This window comes from Pocillopora damicornis, chromosome 6 (genome assembly GCF_964200805.1).
Source record: "Pocillopora damicornis chromosome 6, jaPocDami1.2, whole genome shotgun sequence".
Classification (NCBI taxonomy): Eukaryota; Metazoa; Cnidaria; class Anthozoa; order Scleractinia; family Pocilloporidae; genus Pocillopora; species Pocillopora damicornis.
The window spans coordinates 5031981-5054736 of NC_142675.1; the positions used below are offsets into that span (position 1 = coordinate 5031981).

At 37.6% G+C, this 22756-nt stretch overlaps 1 pseudogene; it reads left to right on the forward strand.

Moving 5' to 3' along the window:
* The first annotated feature begins 11986 nt into the window (after positions 1–11986).
* LOC149043584 (allatostatin-A receptor-like) lies at positions 11987–13085 on the forward strand (annotated as a pseudogene).
* The last annotated feature ends 9671 nt before the right edge of the window (positions 13086–22756 follow it).

Genomic DNA, 22756 nt, shown 5'->3' on the forward strand with positions numbered 1-22756 from the left:
TTTCGATAAGAACCGTTCCGTGTATATGCATACCGTTTTCGCGATAATAATTTAATTTTAACCATTTCAGTTTAAAATTACCTGTTTTGAAAGGAGATTTGTAAAAGCCTTCGGTTATGACATACACAATTAAAGCAAAAGAAATGCTTATAGACCAAGAATCGTCTCATTCCGTTTAGAATGGAGCGCGCCAACCACTTGGCCACCCGATCTCCCTCAAGGTTGTAATATTTGTTCCTTCTTTTTTCTCTGAATTTGTTCTGAAATAATACAATCTTGAACAAAAAAAAACAAACAAACAAACAAACAAAAAAATAACTGAAAAAAAAAGAGAAAATGAACCTAATATTCAGGGCCTTGGACATTTCAGAAGAGTATAGAGAAATAGAGTTCAATTTTCAGAACTATCCAGGAAATTTTGTTGTTGTTGTCGGTGTCAAACGAGGTATATCACAGTCATTACCGGCGATCTAGCTAATGAGCGAACTAGCTAATTAACGCGCGCGAAAAGCGCAATTCACCTGTCCGCTATCTACTAATTTGGTTTGTTTATTCATAATTTTCTCATTGATACTAACCAATCGTTCCTCACAGTTTTCTTTAGTTCTGTAGCACACGATGATAGTTTCAGCTGAAATCTAAGTGAGAGCTCTGTGTAATGGGGCGTTAATTTTGTTTTTTAGGTTTCAAGTGTTATAGGCACAAAATGGGGACAATAAGAAAAAATGAGATTTTCAAGGGGAACTCGGCAATACCTCCACAGAGTACCATAAGAAATATGCACTTTATTTTACAACGAGCAAGCAGCTGAGAACCTGAAAAAATAATCTGAGGCCTCGTTAAGAATTTGAACATCAGACCTTCCCATGGTGCCTTAAACTACGGAGCTGCGTTACAAGCCAGTCCAGCATACTGATAAGATCGGAAATCAGTATTTGCTTGAATATTCATCGGAAACTTTCGAAGAGATGGGGGAGACTCTGTGACCCTTAGTAGGTGGAGTGGGAACACTCGCCTTCTCATATGTAGTTGTGGCTTGAGTTCGACTCAGCGATTTTGGCGATACTTGTGGGTTGACTTGGTTACTGTTTTTTTTTCTTCAGTTATCCTAATTTTTCTCCCAATATTAATAACATCTATATCATTTTAGGATTATCAAAAAAAAAATAGGAATTCCCGTGAAGAAAATGACCGCAATTGCTCTTGGAGAAGAGGTGGAAAAAAAAACAAAGCAAGGAACGTCTCAGTGAACACGACGAAACAAGTATCAAATTTCTAGAAGAGGCCATCAATTGCATACCTCTCGCAATTGAGGATGGAGCTGATTTTGAAAATGCCGCCTTCATTTTTAACCTCCAGCCGGGCAGTTTATTGTTATAGCAGCAAAAGGTGATTGGCAATATTAATTTTCTGAGGATTGCAGCAACAATATAACCTGTAAATGTGTCCGCAAACCCTGGTTGATGTACCTCTGGAACAAAGGCACATTTGGTTTTTCTAGTATCACCTTGTTATTGTTTCTTGCTGAAGTAGTCATCAAGGCTTTTAGGTCTAATGAAGTGTAATCTTGAATAGCTAAATGTAGGTTTTATTTCTCATTTAGTTGTGCATTTGAAAGCCTCAAACACTCTAGCCAAAGGTACCGGTTTAGTTAATTTCTTTGCGATACACAGAACGTCATTGCCTTCGTAGTTCCCGATCGCTATGTTCTGAAAGCTGCTCTTGTAGACTAAATTGTTGAATAGTAATAAGCAAATACAGGGAGATTTTGGATGCGACCTCCCTTTGAAAAGGCCTCTATGGAAAAAGAGAGTGTTGTGAAGTGTTCTTACGATGCAAGGTTTTTTAAGGTTAGCATTCGAAGATGGTGCCACTCCTACCCCCTTTCGATAGGTTCCATTTTTGTCTTTCTCCTCTGGTCGTGCAATTACTTTAAATTTTGTCTCTAAACTGGTCGTGTTGAGTACTTTATTTTTAGTTTCCTAAATGCCACTCGTAAAAGTTTAAGCTGATTATTGTATAGTCGTTGTACGAGTCTTAATAGAAAAGTTTAAATATCTCGGGGTTTTTATGGACCCAACACTTTCTTTGAAGTCCCACATTAATTACTTTGGAAAGAAGATCTCGTCTAGATTAGGATTGTTGCGTAGAGCACGAAAGATCTTGCCTCAGCCATCCTTTATCATTCTGTACAACGCAATGATACTCCCCCTTTTTGACTATTGCTCAGTTGTATGGGATAGTTCTGGGGCTATATCTAAAGGGTATCTTGATAAACTTAATGGGTGTGTGGCGAGTATTATCTTAAATAGGGCTGTGAGTGAAACAGATATTATTCGTATTCTTGGTTGGCCTAACCTTCAGTCTCGTAGAGACTATCTTAAATGCATGCTGGTTTTCAAATCTATGAACGGCTTAGCACCTTCCTACCTATTGAGTGATTTTACTCAAGCTAAGAAATATCATACATATAATACCAGGCACAGGGATTTGATTCGTCTTCCTTTGCCCAAAAGCACTAAATATCAAGGCAGTTTTAGATATAATGGTGGGTTCACTTTTAATAATCTGCCCAAAGCAATAAGATCGCTGGAAAGCCCTAGCGTGGGTGCTTGCTTGAGTTCAACTCTGTCTTTAAGTAAGTATCCTGAGAAGGATAGTAAGTTTATCATGCAAATTTGTCGAAACGTCCACAGATCGAGAGATAAGCGAAGCAACTACGTCTGCATTCACCTTTAATGAAAAAACCCCGAGAAATCAGTCACATTTGAAAACGCTTTATTATAACATAGCGTGCGTGCTTGCCCTTTATAAGTCCTACTGAGCTGCTATGAACAAAATCTTTATTTACGCATGCCCGTACGTAAATAAGATGACGTGAGCGTTTTTTTTACTTGGCTTTAGAGTTTCCGTCCTTTAATTGGGAATTTACTAAAACCAGAACAATCACTATTGCACTCTATCACAATAAAAGGCTTCTTCGCGCAGATCCTTGTTGTCTATAAAAGAATTTGCTCATGCTTTTAACTGTGCGTATATCGAGTCATGGATGCACTTGAGATAATAACGTAACGTCAGAAGACTCGTGTTCTTCTAGTTTATTGTTATGTTTAGATCTAGATTTGATGCGCTATAGTGTACTGCACCATTACCTAAAAATAAAAATTTGGTCATTATCAACTATAACTGCCTTCGTCTCCATTTAGGGCAGCAGAGGTTTTCATATGTCAGACACGTTCACCCAAAGTGTAGGCGGTAGATATAATCCATTGATCAACAATCATTGTTAGTATGTGTTTTGGCGTTCAACTTTAAAAAATATTCATTTAGTTTGGGTTTCCTCAAACCAAATGGGTTATCCATCTATTATGTAAATTTTAAGGAAATTTTTTACTTTAATTTTTTATAAGGAAGAGACTTTTATCATTCTATTTTGTGATCAGCATTTGTCATGTTCTGCTTGCATTTAAATACTACTCTGAATCAGGTGAAGTCTCCAGAATCACGTTTTAATCTAAACTATGATGGAACTTGTAAAATAATCATCGAAGGCCATCTTAGATTAAAAATTTGAAATACGTCTTCGGGTCAGTGAAAATAACGAAATCTCTACATTTGGGATTTATTTGGCAAGGAAATTGGGGATTTAAGATCCAGGACTGTAAATATTATAAATGAAGGAGGAGACAAGATATGGGAGTTTCTTTAGTTGGATTCGAAAAGACAGATCGAAAAGCTAGAAAAGAAACCCACTGTAATCCGCTGTAACAATAAATTAACCATGTAAACATATTTTCCAAAATTCTGATCACAAGAAGGTCTTAACGAAAACCGTGTTCTCACGCAATACATACGAAATAAAAAATGATAACAAATTGAACATTTCTCAGTTATCTTGACAACTGATAAGTCTTTAAAAAATATCCACAGTGATAGCGTAGGCATTCTGCACGCAAAAAAAGTAGCATATAAAAAGTAAACATATTTTCAGTAATTTTTATGAAAAAAAAGAGTACGGTATGTTACCACACAATCAAAACAAAATAGGAAAAAAATTAAAAATGAAACAATTTGAATTGACGTAATTCGAAATTGAAACTGTAAAAATTTGAAAGAAACATGTCATTAAGGCGTTTGGTTGAATTTTACACAGCGATCACCATGCTTGAATCTTCACGCATCGTGGATTCACTGTACGGCCTCTCTTTTTGAAGTAAGAAACATTTAAAAAGTGCAGGAGAAATTAAATACAGGTTTGTAAAAACATTATGAGTGGAAGACACATTTGATATTCGTAATTTTCAGCTATTTATTTAGGATCGTATGTGTGTGATAATTAGAACTATCCTGTCAATGTTGCCTCATCAGGGCGTCGAAAGTGTCTCGAATCGGGAGATTGTTTAAGGCAGAAGATGTTTTAATTTAGAAATATTTACTTTTCTTTCTCAAGGTATTACTTTTCGTCATTTTCCATCACTTGCCGCTAGATGACAAACCAGGTTTTAAAAGAAGAGGACAATAGGATTGGTTCCGTACTGCATACAGTCGCCTTTTTACTCTTTTGATTACACTGAAAAAAAAACAAAACAAAACAAAACAAGAAAAAAAACGGAAAAACCTGAAGAACTGAGGTTCGAGTCCTCACCTGGTTATAATATTATAATATTTCCTTGGCCCCGCCTTCGTGAAAAATGGCTTCAATCTTTTTCCAGAAACGTTTTTGACTGATTTATGCGTCCGATGCAGATGTTATCAGACGTTATAATTTGCATATCTTGGGACGAGAGGAAATAAATTTGTAGATGGTCGGTGCCAGCAACAGCAATTCGCAATTTCAAGTTTTCCACATGTTCGTGGATGAGACGAAAGTTGTGAGAACAAAAACGTGCCACACGAAGCACAGCCTAGTTTGACTCTGTGAGTTACTACTGAAGAGACCCACGGCAATATTTATTTGCTTAAATATTGATTATCGAGATGCCAACGAGGAGTCTGTCCTCCAATTGAACATTAGTAAGAACTAATCCAAATGAGTGTGATTTATCTTGTTATACAAAGTTATGGCGGCGTATAGCAAGTGTTTATCAGGTGTATAACTTAACAGAAAAAGTAGTCAGACATAGAAGTTTTTCTCGTATTTTTGTTTTCTTTTGTACCTATGCCCTCTAGGAAAAGATCGCCACGGTGGCTTTACGAAACTGCTCGAATTTATTGAAGAAAAGGAGGTAAATGTTTTAGCAAAAAGTTTCAAATTTAAGTTGTTTCTAGTAATTATTACGGAAATGCTAGATGATGGAGGAATTAGGGGAAGTTCCTTTAAATTAAAAAGGGTGTGAGAAATGAATGAAATTGAAATATTTCGTTAAAAATTCCGAGTCAGTTGATGATAATGAAAGAAAATATCCCGACTTTTCTGACTTGTCTCGTTATTTTTCTATCTGAAGTTCATAGTTATTACCAATCAAGCTTTCAGAGCAACGAATAATTTTGTAAGTATTCGAAATCGGTCGGGTGTTCGGTCACACTTGAAGAGGTTGGCTTGCGGAATCTGTAGAGTTGGTTAAATCACGTACAACCTTTCCATATATACAATGTATACATACAATTTGAAACCTGTTAATTTTGATGGTTTTATTAATTATTATCGGCTCAACGCTTCTGAAAGTCGTGTTAATAAAATTATCTTTTATCTGTTTTTATTTTTTTAGCATGAAAAGTAAGACACGTGCATTGTGTCTGATCACAGTTTCTCTACTCACCAAGGCTCCATGACCTTCAAAACATAAAATGTCATTTTGTCAATGGGCAGCTAGCTGTGGGTTCGTTTTTTGTTCGGAGCCAGTTGAGAAGTGATTTGGCCTCTGAAAAATTCAAGCATTTGCGAGACTTCTTGGAAACTTCAAATTTCTTAATCTACAGATTAACATTAAATATTGGGAATTTTGGATCAAATGCATCTATTAATGATGCATGACACAAAAAGATGGATAACATGGGGATGTAAAGTGAGAAAAAAGTGGGATGACATCTGAATAAATTCCGTCTCTATGCTTTTCTTTTGTTCTGTAAAACCAGAAGAGTCGTCGTTACGGACATAAATGCAATGTTTGTTTTTCCAAACCAATGTATATCATAGTTGTAATCCTTTTAAGGTCTCTTAACCCTCCTAATGTAGCTTAGTTAAAAATTGATTACGTAGGCATCGTCGTTTGATACAAGCACTTTGATCGTCGCTTGATAATACGAGCACTTTGATCGTCGCTAGATAATACAAGCGCTTTTCCTTCGCACGGTTCAACCGTACCTGCAATTTCCAGACATAAATTCGTTACTGTAAGTTGTTATATAGACCTAAGACTGCACATTAAATGACTATTCCTCGTTCTTTCATCCAAGACAACCGAGCCACCACATATTTAGACCTAAGACTTAACATGCACATCCATTAATCCTCGTTCTTAGATAGATACACTCGACTCCCGTTATTGCGGACAACCTCGGGGGAGATTTTGTGTCCGTAGCGAGAGTTCGTAATAGCGGGGTACTAGAGAAAATCAGTTATTTGGTCTCTAAACCTATGAAATAATATGTAAGTACGCAAGCATAAAGTTTCTAACGTGGCCTCACGAACCGGATAAAGATTCGGCCGCAAGCAGGAAATTCTCATGTTCGCAGCCAATTGAAGAATGGTTTCTGTATTTTCTTTTATCGTAATGTCGCTTTGCATTATGTAAGTCAGGATTTTGGACGAAGTACTTAAGTGTCCGCTATAGAGAGAGAAAAGACAAATGAAATGTTTCGCTTGGTGGCATGAAAGTGTCCACATTTCAGTAATAGCCTGTGTCCGTAGTAAAAACGGGAGTTTAATTCAGTCATTTCTTGATGCGTTTCACCGGGGCCTTTGTCGCCCTGTATTGTGCAGATGCTCCTATTATTTTACTTAAGCGGCGTTGGTAGATGATTTGGTTTGATGATAATTTATCGAGCTAAACGTTCTACTTCTCAAACCAGCGAGTGCACCAGTCAAACTAGTTCGATTTGTCAACTGATCGAAGGGAGACTCCACTCCGCTAACTTGCTATTGTCAAAAAATCAAACTTTGCTTATAAACGGAATTTGTTATCGAGTGTAATAACAAATCGAGTCAGAGTGGACGTGATTGTCTGTCTTTGGTCGAGGCTAGTACAAAGTCTACAGTTCCATTCACTAAGGCCCGTCTCTTTACCAATTACTGTCATCTCGCTAGCGCAGAGAGGCGTACTTTTTACAGTTGTCAATTTCACTTGAGCTTAAAATGTCTTCTCACGCGTTGTCTTGTTTCCTATCAGATCCATCACATATAAATTACACATGCCCGTGAAGAGTCTGAGATTTAATTAATCATAAAATCAAAATGCTATCGCAGATGAGTTATAAATCGGGACTAAATTACGAATGATCTTTGCTAAGATCGACGGTGGACTGTTGTTGGTTGTCTATAGTCAAGAGAGTCTGCGGGTAAGTCACCATCTATTATTTTCCATGAATTTATTTTTAAGTTTCTTAAAGCAAAATGTCTGTTGTCTCAGCTAACGACCAAACGGTTAGAGATCGCAGCCCTGTGCATGGTTTGCGCGGCTTTGTCTGTTTTCGTGAGAGTCGTTTTGTTACCTGTGTTGATAAACCTGTGTCATTTTAACACTGCACGGCCACAACTTTGTGCTTTTTTAAAACTATTTCTTGTGTCTCTACCATGGCTAGAAGCTCCTCCAGTTTCGTTTCCCATAGCACAGTAAGAACAAAATCCGCGACTCAGAGCAGCCCCTATGCAACAACTTCCGCTAGCTTGCCAATGAACTAACTATACAGTAATAGGGGTATCCTGCTCGAATCTCCGACTTAACAAGTACACAGATCGTGAAGGGGTGTCCAGGTCAGTTTTATTATCATCCACGTGGGCATCGTCGCTTTACGCTTTTCATCGTACGGTTCAACTTGTTTGCTCAGGCATAATGTCACATGAGATAAGCGTCATTTGATTTATCGAGCTCCAGTGACTATCACACAGTACTTTTAAAACTCAAACCTCTCCCCTCTGTGCTCATTTTGGCTAGCATTTTAAACTGAATGAACAAGGCAGCCACAGGGCTCTACGCAAAAATACACTGAACCTGATTCAGTTGTGGATGGTAAGTGATGTAAGCCTCATTCGTTTAATGTAATTTGATGCAAGCAGGAGCCTTATATGCCGTAGGTAAGTCTCTTGATGATTTTCATACCATGAGCTTCTCTTATGTGGAAATGAAAATGTCGCTGACGATAGTTGAAATATGGTTTAGTTTCTCAGCCGGATTTTCTTGTTATGAGGTCAACTTCCTGATACTGCAATGATTCCTCAATGATACAAATGCTACATTCAAGAAAACGATTCACATGCCGCTCTAACTACGAAGACTTAAAAGCCGAGCTTGTGCTTATGTTCCAAGTTTATTCCAACACTTACTCAACCATACGAGTATTAGCGGCGAAGGGCCAAACTGGCGCAATATGCTAAAGATCCTATGTCAATTTGCATATGAACGAAAGAGTGTTCATGCAGAATTTTTTTTTTACTGAATTAGCTTTTGTTCTCGCCAAGTTTTCTCTCTTGCGCCTGAACGAAAAGGAAAGAAACTTTCCGTACGTTTTTGTCAAAAAAGCTGAAGATAAATAATTGGGTGGTCCTAGCTATTCAGCGTCAAATTATTTCGCAGATGCTGGTTTTGAGATAATTTTTCAAAAAGCACTTCCTATACTTATTATATAGCGCCACGCAAAAAAATTTATTCTGGCTGCTTCTTTTGATATCAATGCGAGATGATCTTAACCTAAACTGAAAAAAAGGCTGTATTCCTAAACTTAAATGTTTAGAAAATGTAAAGCTGCAAAGCGCCGCGTCAAAGCACTATTGCTATCCCCTGTCAATCCACCATCCATCAAACATAAATTGAACTGTTTTATTAACAGTTAGGCTGATAGAGACTCGTGAGGAAATGAAGAAACTGCATCTTTAAACATTAAGGCCAAAGTTGACTACGGATTCATGAAGTCAAATTGAAGAAATAACCATAGAAAACTATATCAGCTAATTCATAAAAGAGAGCTTTTCGCTTTTGCTCTATTAAACAAGTATTTTTTCGGGCACTGTCTTGAGGGGCGTTTAACTACCGCGTTTTATCGAAAGACAAAATCGGCAAGTCGATGTCGGATTTCAATTGATAAAAATAAATATCAGGCAAAGAAAATTTTATGTGAATTTAAAGTTTTGGTTCTGGCACGGACTTTACTCCTGTGGTTGCTTCGCTTCGAGCATATATTCTTCTAAAATTAAAGTTAACTCATCTGTCATTTCAGCATGACAGCGCGCATTGCAGAACCGTCTCATTATTTAATTATCACGGATCTGTGAAAAATACGTGGGATAATTTGCATGCAATTTAACTTCGATAGGAGGGCTATGAGGCAAAAATAAAATTGACCAGAAGGCCATGACGGAATTTTGACTTTAAAATTGTCCGAAATGTGATCTGTGCTTTCCATGATTATGCAGGCTATGAAAACACAGCGGAAGACTTAAGAAAACATTAATAAGGAATTTGTCTCCACTTTCTGTGCATTGTTACGATCAACCATCGTAGAATTCTAAATAACAAGTCTTGCGTTGCGAGACGCCATTGACTTAAAGCTAAATCATCATTTTCTTATGAAACTAAATTGCGTGTTATTTGCACGGTGCATTGTCTTTTGTCGAACTAAGAGAGCCCAATGAAGGTCTGTGATTGATTCACAGCTGTTCATGATCAAGAAAAAACTGACCATTTCACAAGGAAGTAAAATGACATACATAGAACATAATTTCGCAATTTCCCCAGATTTCCTTCACTTTCCTACATTTTCCTAAATTAAAATTGTTTATTCCACCGAAGGCAACTTTCTCTCTGGTTCGTCACCTGGTTCGTGAGACCACTTGGCTAATTATTCACTAAAATGAGTTTTAAAATACGGAGCGCCTGCCTTAAGACTCGCGAGAAAGTTCAAAATCTCCCTTTTGAGTTAATTTTGAATTTCCGCACGTAGAGAGGGTTTCATTTTTGTTTGTTTTTTTTTTATACTCAAGTTTATGAATTAAAATCAACGAGGAGATCTAAAGAAAAAGTGGGATTATTTATAGGAACTATCTGTAAATGACATGACTTTCAAAGCGGAAGACTTAAGCCCGCGTTGTAGGTGCTTTGACAATTGATATGAGGAATGTTGGATTTGAGATCAATTTGAGGACTCCCACACTCAAACATTTATGTCTGATATTTCTGTCCAGCTGTCCAGAAGAGATGCGACCGAAAACCGCATTAATATTCATAGCAAATCATTTTGAAATGGTTAAAAAAAGGAAGGGATCAGGAATAAGCTCTTTAGTAAAGCAGGGTTCATCAGTCTCGGGCCATTGAATTCTCAAAACGTTGGACAGGAGAAGCAACCTTATCGATCTCCAAAGGTTTACAGTGTTTCTTATTTTATAAAAACGCTTGGATCAGTGTGGTTGAAATATTATTTTTTCCTTTTTTTAATCTTCCTTTAGTACTAAGAGGCTACAAGTCTGTTTGCTGACAGCGGACTTCAGTGCATTCTATCGCAGGTACGTTCAACTGCCATGAGACGTTCAACGCTTCTTAACTCACAACAATTTGGAGGGAAACAAGTTGACTTTGTAAGGCGAATATATAGGCAGATTGATTTCCTGTTTCCAAACTAATTCTAACAACGTTACAGTCCATCAAAAATAATTATATACATGCGCCAACGGTGTCTTCAATAAGATATCATACATTGTTATCGTTTCCTTCTGATAATTTTTCTGATAATTTTCGTTATTGTTATTATGCGAACAAATGAAGGAACCGTGCAGAAAATTGAATAGTAAAATAGTAAAATTAAAAAAAAAACTGTTTCTGAAAGTTATCTTTATTCATCGGGACGGAAAACGACAAATAAGATGACAAATTAGAAACTCTTTCGTCATAAAGGCAAACCAACAACAAAGACCAGTATTTATATATTTTAAGGATGAGAATACTTAATACATCTATGCAGAAATGCTTACCCATGACTTCATTACTAAGATCACGCAGATCACGGCGCATGAAAGGAACGGAGTTTTAGACGAGCTCTCAGAGAATTCCAAAAAAGTACGCTATTTTAAGACTTGTGTATGTACGTGGGTTATTGAGCTCTTCCCTTAATGGCTCGTCTTACTGCACGGGCTTTTAGCACGCACTATTTATTAGAAGCACATTTTTTCATGGTAAACTCAAACGATGGAATTAAAATAGAAGCAAATATTGACTACGATATGGATACTGGAGAACCCTGAATGCCTGTGATCAGTGGCCGATCGATTTAACATTACAAAATCGATTTTATTTCGTGTTTATCGCAAAATTTGTGGAAGATTGCCAACAATCTTTCCGGTCAATATATGAGGTACCTACTATTTTGAAATTGAGCACCGCTGGGCAAAATGATTAATTTCGGATCTTTCCCCTAAAGGAACGCGTTGGATCAGTGATCCCATTATCCGTCTTTAGATCACGCAGATCAGTGAACCGACGAGTCCTTGTCCAGAATGGATTTGATAGATCACTGATCTGAAAATTGATTTGCTCGAAAGGAACGCCACAGATCAGAAATCCTGATCCAGATTCTCCCAAAGAAACGCACCCTAAGATTTTTTCACTGGGGTTATTTATGGAGAAAATCAAAATGTCCTTCTGTATTCCTTTTCCTGTTTCCAGTATTTCCGTTCCTGTTCACAGCTTTAGTGGCGTCCCGAAATATCATCGACTCAACCAAAGTGAACTTAGTTTAAAATAAAATAGAAATTTAAAAAAAATTTTTGTTTCCTTTGAATTCACAATCGACTCCTCTCACCACATCCCAGGTTGGTATCGAATAAGATTTTAGGGGGGCCATGAGTGTTCCCTTTACTGATTATTTATTCAGTAATAACAGTCTTATCCTATTAAACTTTAGCAACAGAAAAAAAAAAGGAACTAAAGATGAAACCAGATACCGAGTGGATTATTTTGACAGTCCTCTACGCCATCACGATGCTCGTATCGTTTGCAGGGAATGGCTTCCTCATCTACATCGTGTGGAAGAAACCTGAAGTCAGATCACTGACAAGCTTTATGTTCTTCAACATGGCCATCGCTGATTTGCTTGTAACCCTGATTGTGATGCCCTGGTCGATTTCCACAATATATACAGACGGTTTGTGGATGATCCCGGGAGTATTTGGAAAAGTCATGTGTAAAGGTGTTGTATACACTGCCTATGTCACTATAACAGCATCCGTCTTCTGCCTGACGTTCATGGCGATCGACAGGTACTATGCCATCGTTCATCCCCTCCCCCGCCATCTTTGGTTTCGAAAGCCTAAACTAACCGTTCCATTTATTTGGATCAGCTCACTGGTCTCCATGTCCATTTTCCTTGTTATTCAAACCGTGGAGGACTACAATAATTCTTCCTATTGCATGCTATCTGTTTACATCTTGGGTGATCCAGACAGGGCTCTTCAAGGAATATACCTCCTCCTTTTCGTCGTTAACTATTTCATCCCCTTAGCCGTTATTTCTTGCCTGTATACCATCACTGCATGGAATTTATGGTTCCATGTTGCACCTGGAGTAAATAATTTGAGAGGAAATCGAGCGCAACTCGAAACTTCCAAGAGGAGAGTTGTTCGGATGCTCATTATTGTTACCTGTGTCTTTGCCCTTTGTTGGCTTCCACCACAAGTGGTCCACATGATGCAAATCATTCACGCATTTCAGGCTTACCTACATACACAGCCGATTGCCAGCTTTGCGTGTTTCTGGTTTGGACACGCCAACAGTGCCGTTAACCCATGGCTGTACATTTTTCTGAGCACCAAGATAAACACAGCATTTACTTGGATCGTCAGTACAAAAAGCAGCTGGTTGCCTTCAAGTCTCACCATCAAAACATCAGATGCCGTCTTACGACCTGAAGATGAAGCAATCCAGAAAGAATCAACGATATAATCCCTCTCATAACATGAAACTTTTATTACGAATTTGGTAACTGTGAGATAGGAACTCGCTTAAAACGGATTTGCGTATTACTAATTATATAATATAATACAAACACCTGTATACGGTTTCAGAAAAGTTACTGTAGTAATTCGAGTAAGTTGATGAGAAATTGATAATTGCAACTAATCTCGACAAGAACCGTTCTATCGGCTGGTAAGAATAAAAAAGGGGATCCGTAGCATAGTGAACTATAGGATGAAGCATACTGGCATTACTTCTGCGATGTTCTAGGTAGTGTGGTGAGGGTGCTGAACTAGTGATCTGGTGGTCACGGGTGCAAGCCCTCTACTCTAATACTTGCTGGATTTGTTCTCGTTTTTCCGTAGGGTCGATTCCTTGACTCGCTTTGTATACAGCCAACTGGTGTGCCCCCTGCTAGTTGGTATTTTTAAAGAATTTGATTATTTACAACATCTGTTTTTCAATTTGATTCAAATGAGCATGAGAGCCCTATGGGGTATTGGTCAAAAAGGAAACACTGACATGTTTATTCAGTGCTCCGGGTAGCGTTAATTAAGTGTATTTGCATACCGTTTTCGCGATAATAATTTAATTTTCACTATTTCAGATTATAATTAGCTGTTCTGAAAGGAGATTTGTAAGAGCCTCCGGTTATGACATACACAATTAAAGCAAAAGAAATACTTATGGACCAAGAATCGTCTTATTCCGTTTAGAATGGAGCGCGCTAACCACTTGGCCACACGATCTCCCTTAAGGTTGTAATATTTGTTCTTTTTTTTGTCTCAATTTGTTCTGAAATAATATAATAAAAAAAAACAATAACAACAACAACAACTGAAAAGGAAAAGAGAAAATGAAGCTAATATTCAGGGGCTTGGACATCTGAGAAGAATATAGAGAAATAGAGTTCAATTTTCAGAAGTATCCAGCAAATTTTTTAATTTTAATAATAATGAGAAGATAGGCGTTGTGAAACGAGGTATTTCACATTCATTACCGGCGATCTAGCTAATTAGCGAAGTAGCTAGTTAGCGCGCGCGAAAAGCGCAATTCACCTGTCCGGTATATACTAATTTGTTTTGTTTATTCATAATTTTCTCATCGAAACTAACCAATCGTTCCTCACAGTTTTCTTTAATTCTGTAGCACACAATGATAGTTTTCTTTAATTCTGAAGCACACAATGATAGTTTCAGCTGACATCCAAGTAAGAGCTCTGTGTAATCGGACGTTAATTTTGTTTTTAGGTTTCAAGTGTCATAGGGACAAAATGGGGACAATAGGATAAAATGAGATTTTCAAGGGGAGCTCGGTAATCCCTCGACAAAATACCATAAGAAAATATGCTCTTTATTTAAAAACGAACATGCAGCTGGAAACCTGAAAAAGATAATCTGTGACTTCGTTAAGAATTTGAACATCAGACCTTCCCATGGTGCTTTAAACCACGGAGCTGTGTTACAAGCCAGTCCAGCATACTAATAAGATCGGCAATCAGTATTTGCTTGAATATTCATCGGAAACTTTCGAGGGGGGAGGAGATGGGAGAGACTCTGTGACCCTTAGTAGGTGGAGTAGGAGCACGCCTCATCTTGCCTGGATTCGACTCCCCGGCGATTCTGGTACATGTGGGTTGCCTTGGTTACCGTTTTTTTTCCCTCTAGCCATCTTAATTTTCTCCCAATATTGACAAGATCGATATCATTTTTGGATTATGCAGAAAAAATAAGAATTCTCGTGAAGGAAATAACCGTGATTGGTCTTGGAGAAGAGGTCGAAAAAAATACAAAACAAGGAACGTCTCAGTGAACACGACGAAACAAATATCAAATTCGTAGAAGAGGCCATTAATTGCATACCTCTGGCAAATGAAGATGGAGCTGATTTTGAAAATACCGCTTTCATTTTTAATCCTCCAGTCAGGCAGTTTATTGTTATAGCAGGAAAGGGTGATTCGGAATATTACTTCTCCGAGGATGGCAGCAACAATATAACCAGTAAATGTGTCCGCAAACCCTGACTGATGTACCTCTGAAACGAAGGCACATTTGGTTTTTCTAGTATCACCTTGTTATTGTTTCATGCTGAAATCCTTATTCTTCTTTTAGGTCTAATTAAGTGTAATCTTGGCGAGTTAAATATAGGTTTTATGTCTCATTTAGTTGTGCATTTTAGAGCCCCAAACACTCTAGCCAAAGGTACCGGTTTAGTTAATTTCTCTGCGATACACACAATGTCACTGCCTTCGTAGTTCCCGATCGCTATGTTCTGAAAGCCGCTCTTGCAGATTAAATTGTTGAGTACTGCTAAGTAAATGCAAGGAGATCTTAGATGCGACCTCCCTTTGAAAAGGCCTCTATGGAAAAAGAGTGTTGTGAAGTGCTATTACGATGCAAGGTTTTTTAAGGTTAGTATTCAAAGATTGTATCAGTCTCACCCCCTTACGATACGTTTCATTTTTGTCTTTCTCCTCTGGTTGTGCAATTACTCGAACTTGAAATTTTGTTTCTAAACTGGTAGTGTTGAGAACTTTATTTTCAGTTTTTTTAAATTTCACACGTAAAAGTTTTAGCTGATTATTGTATAGTAGTTGTGCGAGTCTTATCAAGTTCATAAGCCCGCAAGATCGAACTCGTAATTTAAACATTAACAATAGTTTGTGCTGACTCTATTTTTGAGGCTTGTTTCTCGAACGAAGACGTTCGTCGGTGGTCATGTTTGGATGTGTTTAGTGAACTTGTATAAAAAATACATTTGACCGGGTCAGAATTTTAAACAAGGGGTTAAACCCTATAGAGACAGTCAACGCATTACCCACATGTTCACTAATAAGGTACTTTAGAGCGTGCACTACAGTGAAAAAAAGAGAGGGACAATTTGGTTAGCTGTAGAAAATGTAATTAAGAAGAAGACAACCAGGAGTTTTGGTGCCTCCTGTTAGTGTGGGTTTTCTCAAAAGCTAGTTCTCCCTGGCATTGAACCTTATAGAAGGCTATACAATGGACAACTAACGAAGTCACTCAAACACCCAAGTACGAGACTGTTGCCAAAGTCGAAATAAAAATGAAGAAAATTTTGAAGCAATATTTTTCTTACCAAGACAGAATTTCTCCTTACCAAATCAATACAATATCAAACAGGCAAGTGATAAGAAAAAACAAATATATCAGCTAGGGGATTATTAGTTGATCCAATACCAAATTCTCAGAGCTAACATCATAAGAGTTGTATAGCAGACAGTAAGGAGAATTACTAATGAGATCTTAGGAGTGAAAGGGTTAAGGGAAACACTGAAGTAACGAGGAATCCCAAACAAAAAATTGTTTCACTTGATTTCCTGGCCTTTGTTACCTATTCTGTTCTTTTGACTTCGTGTTTTTGATTTTTGATTTTTAGTATAACAGGAAACGCAAAGTTATTGTGATAGAGATTCAGTTAAAAAAAAAAAAAGTGTGCACATATTGATCAAACGATGGTGGAGTGGTAACAAGGTCACCTTCAGCCTCACTCCAAATCAAAGGCTTGGCAACTAAGTACACAACCGTAAAATGGCCTATTCAAAGGGAAATAGATTGTCTAGAAATCCTGAAAGACTGCGAACGTTGTGGAAATGCATAATAAAGTACCGTATTGATAAAGTAAATAACACATTTATAAGGTCATTCAATTCAGAATCCCGCTGCATGATCCTTCACGATAAAGTTTTAAAGCGAAAAGTGGGTCATTTCGCTCTAATGCCGGCTCATCTCCGATACATAATTTGCGTAGTTATATTTCTGTTATACAGATACGACACATCTCGATGGATCAATTTCTCCCGTTAGTAATGTTTGGTTGAGTGGCGTGAAATACACGTTTTTGCATACATTGTGGTGGTTTATCAGTAACATAAACCGCCCAAACTGAGTTGGAGTATTGTCACTGTTCTCGAAATAAACTGTTTTTCGTTGCAGTAAACACCAGCAAAAACCAGGTGATGATGTTTGGTACATGAAGAGTCCTTTAGGAAAGAGCCATTTGGAAAATTATTCCCAAGGCCGCCAAAAATTCGGGAATACGTGGCAGAGTCATTAACCACTCTGTACGGATCTCGTCCATCTCATATCTCTTTTCAATGCAAGATGCAGAGACCTCAAAAAATTTTGTTGGTTTATAACATAAGTACTAACTTTAAGTACCAACCTGTTTTTTTCTACTCAATGAATGGCCCCTGCACGCTTTGTGCTTGGGCCATAAATCCGAGCGAAAAAAACTCAGTCCGTAACATGCATAGCGGCCCTCGAACTCGGTTAGTAAGAGGTATCTCGTGCTCTCCAAACTTCCCGCGTACATCCATACCTCGATGTACGCACGCTAAGCATGGACCAATTCTTTATTATAACATAGCGTGCGTCCTAGCCCTATATAAGTCCTATTGAGCTACTATCAACAAAATCTTTATTATAAAATAATTCAAATAGTACGCGCGCTCTGATTGGCCAGAAAACCATTTTACATGAGCGCATGTAAACACGGTTTTCGTTCCTTTTTCCTTAGTTATTTTATAAAAGAAAGTACTACATTTCCGTGCTTACATAGCTTGATGTAAACACTTGTGAGGTTGGGAAAACACTCGATAAGCTGCTTATGACGTGTTCTCCCAACCTCCCGCGTGTTTACATCGGGCTATATAAACACAGAAACGATTTTACATTTCTTCATTTTCGCACGCCTGTGTGTAAATAAGATGACGTGAGCATTTTTTTACCTGGCTTCAGCGTTTCCGTCCTGTAAAGCTGCGGTGCAGTTTTCCTCCTCTTCATTTAGTTTGGGTTTTCTAATTTCTTGTTTACACCAGGAAAGCATTATCCATCTAAAATGGAGATTTTCGGGGAATGTTTTACTTTAATTTTTTATGAGGAAGAGACTTTTATTATTCTTTTCTGTGATCAGCACTTGTCATGTTCTGCTTACATTTAAATACTACCCTGAATCAGGTGTAGTCTCCAGAATCACGTTTGAATCTAAACTGGGATGTCTTCCTTAATGCAACTTGGAACTATCTTAGATTGAAAATTTGAAATACGTCTTCGGGTCAGTGAAAATAACGAAATTTTCGAAAAATGGCTCTCTGCATTTGGGATTTATTTGGCAAGGAATTGGTAATTTAAGATCCAGGACTGTAAATATTATATATGAATGAGGAGACAATATATGGGAGTTTCGTCAGTTGGATTCGAAAAGGCAGATCGGAAAAGCTACATAAGACACCCACTGTGATCCACTCCAACCATAAATTAACCATGTAAACATATTTTCCAAAATTCTGATCACTAAAGAGTCTAAGCGAAGACCGTGTTACCAAGCAATACATACGAAATAAAAAAAAAAATGATAACAAATTGAACATTTTTCAGTTATTTTGAAAACTGATAAGTCTTTTAAAAATATCCATAGTGATGGCGTAGGCATTCTGCACGCAAAAATAGCTGCATAGAAAAAAGTAAACATATTTTCAGTAATTTGTATAACAAAACGCGGCTACGGAAAGCTACAGCGCAATCTTAACAAAATAGGAAAAAAGATTAAAAATAAAACAATTTGGATTGACGTAATTCGAAATTGAAAATGTAAATATTTGACAGAAAGATTTTATCAAGGTGTTTTGGTCGAATTTTACACAGCGATCACCATGCTTGAATCTTCACGCATCGTGGATTCACTGGACGGCCTTTCTTTTTGAAGTAAGAAACATTTAAAAAGTACAAGAGAAATTAAATACAGGTTTGTGAAAACATCATGAGTGGAAGACACATTTGATATTGGTAATTTTCAACTATTTATTTAGGATTGTAAATGTATGATAACTACAACCATCCCGTCAATGCTGCCTCATAAGCGAGTCGAAAGTGTCCTGAATCTGGAGATTGTTTAAGGCAGAAGATGTTTTCATCTAGAAATATTTCTTTCTCAAGATATTACTTTTCGTCATTTTCCATCACTTGCCGTTTGATAACAAAAATTACTTTTCAGAGACTTTTTTGACTGATTTATGCATCCAATGCAAATGTTATCAGACGTTATAATTTGTATATCTTGGGAAAAGAGGAAATAAATCTGTTGATGGTCAGTGCCAACAACAAAGTTATGGCAGACTATAGCGAGTGTTTATCAGGTGTATAACTTAACAGAAGCAGTCAGACATAGAAGTCTTTCTCGTATTTTTGCTTCGCTTTGCACCTATGCCCTCTAGGAAAAGATCGCCTCGTTGGCTTTACGAAACTGGTCGAATTTATGAAAGAAAAGGAGGCAAATGTTTTAGCCCAAAATTTTTTAAATTTCAGTTGTTTCTAGTAAGCACTACGGTCATAATAGCTGGTTATAATGTTGGATCCAAATAAACCTTCCAAGGGGTGGAGAATGACTGGAAATATATGAAAAACCTTATATGTGCACTGCGGTGAAGAAATGACCAGCTCCCAGTTGGCTTGTTAGCTCAGTTGGTAGAGCGCTGCATCTGTATCGCAGGGGTCAGGGGTTCAAATCCCTACGGGCCTTAATTTTTTTCAGGTCTCATTTCTCAACTACCGGTTCAGTTGTGTTCATAGCTGCGAGGGTCGCTTATATCTCTTTTCTTCACCGCAGACTCCACTCAGCTAACTTGCTATTGTCAAAAATTCAAGCTTTGCTTACAAAGGAAATTTATTATAGAGTGTAATAACAAATCGAGTCAGAGTGGACGTGATTGTTTGTGTTTGGTCAAAGCTAGTACAAAGTCTGGACTTCAATTCACTAGGATCCGTCTCCTTTACCAATTACTGTCTAGCGCTTGCGCAGAGAGGCGGACTTTTTACAGTCGTCACTCCACTCGAGCTTAAAATGTCTTCTCACGCGTTGTCTTGTTTTCTATCAGATCCATCACATATAAATTACAGATGCCCGTGATGAGTCTGAGATCTAATCATAAAATCAAAATTCTTCATTGGATGAGTTATAAGTCGCGACAGAATTACGAATGATCTTTGCTACACCATCGACGGTGGACTGCTGTTGGTTGTCTATTGTCAAGAGACTCTAGGTAGGTCACTCTCTATTATTTCCCATGAATTTCTTTTTAAGTATCTTAAATGAAAATGTCTGTCGTCTCAGCTAACGACCAAATGGCTAGAGATCGCTGCCCTGTGCATGGTTTGCGCGGTTTTGTCTGTTTTCGTGAGAGTCGTTTTGTTATCTGTGTTGATAAATCTGTGTCATTTGGACACTGCACGGCCACATTTTTATTTTAAACCCATTTTAAGTGATGTAAGCTTCATTCTTCTGATGTAATTTGATCATACCATGAGCTTATCTTTTTTGTGGAAATGAAAATGTCGCAGACGATAGTTGAAATATGGTTCAGTTTCTCGGCCGGATTTTCTTGTGATGGGGTCTACTTCCTGGTACCCCAATGATTCCTGAATCATACAAATCCTACATTCAATAAAACGATTCACGTGCCGCTCTAACTACGGAGACTTGCAATATTTCGCCTTTGTTAAGCGGAGCTGGTGCTTATGTTCCAAGTTTATTCCAACACTTACTCAACCATACACGTACTAGCGGCGAAGGCCAAAACTGGAGCAATATCTTATTAAAATTAAGTGTCTCTTGTAAGATAGATTATTATGCTAAAGATCCTATGTCAATTTGCATAGGAACGAAAAAGTGTTCATGCGAATTTTTTTTTTACTGAATTAGCTTTCGTTCTCGCCAAGTTTTCTCTTTTGCGCCTGAAGAAAAAGCAAAGAAACCTTCCGTAGGTTTTTGTCTTCAAAAAAGTTGGAGATAGATAATTGGGTTGTCCTAGCTGTTCAGCGTCGAATTATTTCGCAGACGCTGGTTTTGAGGATAATTTTTCCAAGAGAACATTTCCTATACTTATTGTATAGCGCCATGCAAAAAACTTTTATTCTGGCTGCTTCTTTTGATATCAGTGCGACATGATCTTAACAAAAACTAAAAAAAGAGGCTGTATTCCTCGACTTAAATGGTTAGAAAATGTGAAGCTGCAACCGTCTCATTATTTCATTATCATGGACCTGTCAAAAATACGTGGCACTATTTGCATGCAATTCAACTTCTATAGGAGGGCTATGAGGTAAAAATAAAATTGATTTGAAGGCGACGGTTCCATAACGGAATTTTGACATTAAAGTGATCCAAAATGTAACGTGTGCTTTCCCATGATTATGCGGACTATGAAAACAGTGTAAGGAAACAAATTTTGGAGGAATTTGTCTCCACTTTCTGTGCATTGTTACGATCAACCATCGTAAAGTTCTGAATAACAAACCCTGCGTTGCAGGACGCCATTGACTTAAAGTTAAATTATCTTTCTTTTATCAAACTTAATTGCATGTTATTTGCACAGTGCATTATTTTTCGTCGAACTAATAGAGCCCACTGAAGGTCTGTCATTGATTCACAGCTGCTCATGATCAAGAACAAACCGACAAATTCACAAAGAAGTAAAATGACATACGTTGAACGTAATTTCGCTATTTCCCTAGATTGTCTTCACTTTCCTTTCTTTCTTTAAAATTGTTCATTCTACCGAAGGTAACTTTCTCTTTGGTTTGTCATCTTGTTCGTGAGACCACGTGGCTAATTACTTACTAAAATAAGTTTTAAAATACGGAGAACCTGCCTGAAGACTCGCGAGAAAGTACAAAGTCTCCTTTTTGAGTTAATCCTATTGTTTATTGGATTTGTGATCTAAGATCACACAGATCACATTGCATACAAGGAAGAGAATTTTAGACGAGCTCTCATAGAATTCCAAAAAGTGCGCTATTTTAAGACTTGTATGTATGCACGTGGGTTATTGAGCTCTTCCCTGAATGGCTCGTCTTACTGCATGGGCTTTTAGCAAGCACTATTCATTAGAAACACATTTTTTCATGGTAAACTCAAACGATAGAATTAAAACAGAAGCAAATATTGATTACGATATGGATACTTGGGAACCCTGAATGCCTGCGATCAATGGCCGATCGATTTAACATTACAAAATTGATTTTAGTTCGTGTTTATCGCAGAATTTGTGGAGCGATTGCTAATAATCTTTCCGGTAAATATATGAGGTACCTACTTGTTTGAAAATGATTGATGTCGGATCCTTCGCCCAAAGGAATGCGTTGGATCAGTGATCCAATGATCCGTATTTAGATCGCGCAGATCAGTGAACCGACGAATCCTCCTGTCCAGAGTGGATTTGATAGATCACTGATCTATAAATGGATTTGCTCCAAAGGAACGCCGCAGATCAGAAATCCTGATCCGGATTCTCACAAAGGAACGCACCCTTAGATTTTTTCACTAGGGTTATTTATGGAGAAAATCAAAATGTGCTGCTGCATTCCTTTTCCTGTTTCCAGTATTTCCGTTCCTGTTCACAGCTTCAGTGACGTCCTGAAATATTATCGACTCAACCAAAGTGAACTTAGGTTTAAAAAAAATTTTTACTTTTAAAATGTTTTGCTTCCCTTGAGTTGACAATCGATTCCTCTCACCACACCCCAGGTTGGTATTGAATAAGATTTTAGGGGGCCAAGGGTGTTCCCTTTACTGATTTTTTATTCAGTAATAACAGTCTTATCCTATTAAACTTTAGCAACAGAAAAAACAGGGAACTAAAG